We start from the raw sequence: 6,464 nt of genomic DNA, 5'->3' as shown, positions 1-6,464 counted from the left end.
AAGTAAAAAATAGTTATAATTTATAATTTATTTAAGATAATTAGTATCATTAAGACAAAATTAAGAAGTTTTATTTGGAATATATCTCATTAATATTTCATCTGCTTTGGTATACGTAAGTACTTATGAAATTGAGAAATATGTATATATATATAAAATGGCAGGCCGGTAAAAACTCTGGTGGAGATGTTTTAATTGTTATTGACTGAAGGTTTAAGGATTTAAAGGTTATATGTGTAAATATGAAAGTTTAGAGATTTTACATATCTCACCCATATTTACATACATTTTTACATATCTCTTACATAAAGATTTGATTTTACATGCATTTTGCATATCCCAAAGGTAATTTTTCATGCATAAGTTCAAAACATGGAGTGCAAATACATAAATATGAAGGGGTACATATGTAAATTTTCCAATAATAAATCAGTCCATAACAATTAAAACATTTGCACCAGAGTCTTACCGGCCTTCCATTTTATTTGCATACATATTTGTCAAATTCATGCGTAAAATATTAATGAGAGATTTTGCAAATACAACTTCTTAATCTTGTCTTAATGATTCTAATCATCGTAAATAAACTATAAAATTATAACTATTTTTTACTTTCCTGATTACAATTTTTTGTCAATATGCTATATATATATATATAGTTTTATATTAATATATATAGTTTCAAATACTAATAATGCAACATTTATTTCTTTGTCTTAATGATTGTAATCCTATTAGCTAAAGAATAAAATTCTGATCAATCTGACATTAATGATTTGATTTTTTTTTTTGTTTACCATATGTTCATTATTACTATTAGTATTTAGGGATAATTTCATACAGATCATCAGACACATTAATATTTAAAAATATGACTGAGGTTCTTACATTGAATTTTGATGTTTGAGCGAGTCTTTGAAAAATGGAAAAAATATTACATTAGAACTCCTGATGCATTCAGAGTCTAATGGTGGGTCGTCACGTGTCAATTGGGCACCAAAATTTTTAACACCGGTCAATACCAATATATTATGGTGGGGCCCACTTGACACGGGGCTCCCCACCATTGGACTCCGAACGCACACTGAGTTAGGACTCCTGATGATGTAATATTCTCTTGGATGAAAGAAAGTGGCTGTTTTGTAAATAGCAAGTTTCCGATAATCTTTATGTAATTGCCCCTATTAGTTAATAATCATCATCATAAATGAAACTTATAACTGTGAGGAGTTTCAGCAGTGGCAACTAAGATCTAGAGGTTAATGGAGAAGCCCAGTACAATTTTAATTATTGCAGCAATAAACATACTATGCTCCTTATCATTTGCCTTTGCAACTATAACTGATGCATGTTCACTTAGAAAATTCACGGCGATAGAGTAAGCGTTGCACGAGAATTCAACACACACTCAGATGAAAATGAATCAAGCTCTGATAACACCAGAAGTTTTTACGTGGAAAACCCGTAAAAGGGAAAAACCACGGGGTCTGACCCAGTTGTAAAAATACACTATAAGTTGATGATTACAGATGCCCCTTGTCCCACAGGCGGGAAAGGGAAACTAGCTTTTCACTTTACAACGTCAACTGATGACGTCTAGTAAGCGGTGGTTGACGGAGACCGACAATGATCAACGGTAGTCGACGACAATTGATGACTGTCGACAATGGTCAACAGAGGTCTGCGGTGGCTGATGACGGACGATGGTGGTCGACGGAGGTCAGTAGTGACTGGCGGCGAACAACGGTGTCCGACGATAGTTGACGGAGGTCAGCGGTGGTTGTTGTCGATTAGTGGTAGTCGGCGGCGATCGACGATGGCGAGGAAGATCTTGGATTTGAGCTCCTTCTCAAAACCTCAAGTTCTCTCTCAAGCCTCCTTCATGTGAAGAGTGAGGCTCTATTTATAGTATTCTGGGTGCAATTAATGCAGGAATATGAACAATTTTGATCGGATGGTCTGGAGAGCTTCACTCGATCGAAAGGAGTTTGATGGACATTTGAGTGCCTTAACGATGTCAAAATTGAGCAATCTTGGTCTCGTTATATTCGTCTTGTCGAGACGCTCGATTCGACTATGAACTCTCTAAATTTGACATTCGTTTGATCTCTCAAATATGTCTGAAAATCTTTCAAGAATGATTTAATCACTTGATCTGGGCTTGATTTAACTCGGATTGGACTAACTTTGATATCATTAGGTTTGTCTCATCGATTCGGTCAGTTTGACTATAAGTTTATTGAAATCGGAGCTCTGGATGACTCTTAATCAAAGTTTAGATGTTGCTTATTCAAAAATTTATCTTGAGATCCGTGTCATACAGTAAATTTTATTGATGAAAATTTGTTGGCGACGTATCAGTAACATACGCCCGCTTCACTACTCCACCTTATACTCATGAGTTCTGAATACTTTATATAATTTTCATCATATATTAATATAAAGATAGATTTACATATGTATCCCATAATTCTTATATGCAATTATTGAATTGTATTTTGCCTGCATGCATGCAGCGTCTACGTGTTTTGGAAAAGCTGATATGGGAAGATGATCGTTCAAGTGCCAGATTCAGGCTCTGTTTTGCGCAGCTGCAGCTTCTCAGTTTTCAGCTGCAGCTGCGCTGCCCCAGGAAGCTGCTGCCGGGGAAGCCGAGGAAGCAGCTGCGGGGAAGTTGACTGTCTGTTTGGTGCAACTATCTGAAAAAACAGTTGTGGGGTAGTTGTTTCGGAAAAAATTATGGAAAAAAAGTCATACTGCCCCTGTTTGGTAAAACTGTTTAAAAGATGTGTATAACGATCATATTTTTGGAACTTCAGTAGACCCCAAAGTGTTAACAACTTCTATATAATAATAAGAACACATATAGAACACAATTTTATGTATTTACATATCTAACACATATGGAACACAATTTTATGTATATATCTATGAAATCAATTATTATATAAAGTAATTTGATGAAACATATCTAACACAAATTTACTTTTTACATTTATATCACCCAAATTTTTCACTTCACATCAAAATACCACCATTTAACATATCTAACACAAATTTACTTTTGGCTTTTTACCCTATGGAAGATAAGACAATGTCATCAGATGGAACATAATGTATAACATAACATATCAAAATCTACACAGAAGAGGTGCAGGATTTTGACTCTTACAGACCTTTTTGTAGATTTGTGCAGGATGAGTACATTCACTATAAGTACTCTTCCTCAGGCGGGCAAAGAAGATATTTCCTCAAAGAGGAATTATAAATCAATTCATCGCCCATGTCTAGATCTAATATAAAATATTATAGTTTAGAGAAATGTTTCCCACACATAATTTCTGCACCACATGATGGCAAAGTAGAACAAAATGCCAACAACAAATTCCCGAAAAAGAATTTATAATGAATGCTAAATCTGCTACATTGTAGTATGCGTTCAGATCTCCCTGTCATGGCAATTATGGTAACAGTTAAGAACCATCAAAGAGAAGAAGAAGAAGCTTTATTTCTGTAAGCTCAGCTCAAGACTAAAGTTAAAAAAAAAAATCTCGATTAACTTAACTTTCACGGATAAGGATGGGAACATTGAATCACAAAAGATCTGCAAACATTTAACAATAAAGCAACACATCTACACTTTTTAAGCAAATATGCGCCAATCATTGATATTTAAAAACACATGTAATGAATAGATTTGATCATAGGAAATACCAATTACGCGAGATCCGATGGTATTTGGCCATAAACCACCTCATCTTTCAAAAGTAAATAAGCGCCAACCATTCACATTTGGTAACATCTTAAACTGAATAATATGGTGCAAAAACCCAGAGTAAAAGGACAAGATTGAAAAATGGTTCGGTGAAAAAAAAACCCAAAGTAAAAGGACAAGATTGAAAAATGGTTCGGTGAAATCCACCCACATAACAAAACCATCCTCAAAATAAAGCTTCAAAAATAACAAAATGCTTAGAAGGTTGCCAGAGGAGCACCATTCAATTCTTGATACATCACCTGCCATTATTAGAGGAGAGAATGACTCGAGCATGCCAAAATGCCAATTGTTCCTAACAATCATCATCACCGCATGGTGCTTTGCATTGCAGAGTAAAGCACACTTCCAAGTGCACTTTTAAAGACATTGGCTACACTAAAAGAAATTCAATTGGATTAATAAATAAAATAGTAATGCAGCAATCCTCGAGGGATACGCAACAAGCCTTCATGCTTAATTTGTAAAATCCCCAACACCACTAAGTATGGAGTTCCACTACAAACTAATATAGAGCTCAAAACAGCTACTCAGAGCTGCACTTTTCCCATACCAACTTCAATCATTTGACGAAAAAGAAAAAAAAAAAGAAAAATAAAGATTAAGCTCAAAGTCATTCAATGCTGCAGTATCACTTCCCTCAATGAAGAACAAGAATGGGAATCTAAAAAAAAAAATGAAGGAAGATTTCCAAACATGCCGCTAAAAACTTACGCTTTTAACTTTCATAAGGTCCACCTTGTTTAATGACAACCCAACAAAGTAGAATTTAGTAAAATTCAGTAGGACTAAAACCTGAAAACTGCTAAATCTCAAAAAACCAGTTTGTTGTAACAACAATTAATGTCTGTTAATAGGATATTAAGCAACCTTTTATTATCTTTTGACACTAGAAAAGATTGTTTGCATAACCTAGACAATAGAATTACCATTATGATTGTCATTACATTTGACACTAGAAAAGATTATGGCATTTTAATATCATCTTCATCATAAATCATCACATAAAGCAGTATAACTTTAAATTTAACATAAATTCAATCATATAAGCGATAGTGATAAATGTCTGCCCTAAACCTCGTTTACTACCCAATATACTCTCAAGCACTGAGAAGGAACAGAACACATTGATGACTGATGCATCTCTTGTTGACAAAAGCAAGAATGTAGCTCATAGTTTCATCATTTTCAGTGGCAAACATAGGCATATATGCAACACAAATTGAAATTTAAGATCATAGCAGCAGCATGATATTTCCAACCAAAGGCATTGAAATAATATATTTTTAAAAAACTTGGGGATTAACCTATTGAAACATCTGCCGCGACACTGTGAATGAGGGTTGCGATGGCGAATTAAGGTAGGCATATTTATACACATTTAACAAGAAACTTCAGTCATGTTTATACACAATTAACACAATTCTTATGTATTTACTTTTAATTTACATATTTTTACTTTTTACTGTTTTCAGAAATTTAGAACACATGGGGAATGAAAGTAGGCATAACAGCATCAGCAATTAACTGAGCAAGCATTATGGTAAGAACATTCAGGAAAATAGAAAACATACAATGGAGAGGAATTAAGGTAGGAAGGCAAGGGAAATATTATCGTTGGCATATGAAGTAGTCAGGATATGGGAACCTACGAAAGCTTACGGTGAAAACTGTGAAATGGCCGGCTATTGTTGATATCCGGAGGTGAAAGACGGCGAACGTCTCCAAAGGCAGAGAAAGAACCAACGGCAGCGAAATTCCACTGTGTGTCTCCCCCAAACGCGAGAAAGCAAAGCCGCAAGAGTCGAGAAGGCGAATGATTTGTTCAAGGGTTGCGACGGCGAGAGGGAACGAGGTTGCGACGGCGAGAGGGAACGAGGGTTGCGACGGCGAGAGGGAACGAGGGTTGCAAGGATTACGACGGCGAGGGCAATTATAAAATTTGACGAGGCGAAAGCTGGGGCCGCGGGATCGATACCGCGGGATCCCGCGGCCCGCTTTTCCACTGCTTTAACTTTTATCTGCCGCGAATCTGGTGCCAAACGATCTTTTTTTTACGATTTGGGGCCGCGAAGACGTAAAAAAGCGGCTCCAAACCTCAATATGGAATAATGGAGCGCTATGTGGAAGGAATTTGTTAGCAAAATGTATTGATGATTCTCATCAAAACTTTAGAGCAAATACAACCACGGTAGTCGTAACGCATCATTGCAATAATTGTGATGATTATGGATGCTTATGTCATAATGGCCTATGAAGATGCCCATCACGTTAAAGTTGATTATGAACTGTAAGTCTAGAATTCTATAATTTAGTCATATTTAGTGTTGGAATGGAGAAGCTTTTAGGATTTAACAAAGATTAAAAATTTATGGAAGAAGTTTCACTTCTATTTATCATCTTTACTTGGTTTGATACAAACTCAAAGACTCCCACACTATTTATACTAGTGACACCTCATAAATTAATAGTTAGGATTGTTTCACTATAATTCTAATTTAATAGTTACAAATAATTTCATACTACTCATAAAATAATTTCATACCTACCACACCTATCACACAATAATTTCATACGTACCACACATTCTAAAATAAACTTCCAGATGAAACATGCTAAAATCAAGTTTATTTTTCAACATTTAGGTGGTGTATGGTAACATATTATTAATAGGATTTAGTTATAGATT

The 6,464-nt window shown here is 35.1% G+C and overlaps 1 long non-coding RNA gene across 1 annotated transcript in view; it reads right to left on the bottom strand.

The window, feature by feature from the left end:
* LOC110031961 overlaps positions 1-5,500 on the bottom strand; it is a 7,609-nt gene extending 2,109 nt beyond the window's left edge. Inside the window, exon 1 of the long non-coding RNA XR_002294807.1 lies at positions 5,428-5,500. This is a non-coding gene — a long non-coding RNA (uncharacterized LOC110031961). The remainder of the gene's footprint in view (positions 1-5,427) is intronic.
* Between the last annotated feature and the right edge of the window lie 964 nt (positions 5,501-6,464).

Source organism: Phalaenopsis equestris, unplaced genomic scaffold (assembly GCF_001263595.1).
Source record: "Phalaenopsis equestris unplaced genomic scaffold, ASM126359v1 Scaffold000002, whole genome shotgun sequence".
NCBI classification, from domain to species: Eukaryota; Viridiplantae; Streptophyta; class Magnoliopsida; order Asparagales; family Orchidaceae; genus Phalaenopsis; species Phalaenopsis equestris.
The sequence above is the reverse complement of the archived record's forward strand: the minus strand, read 5'-3'. Positions and strand labels throughout refer to the sequence as shown.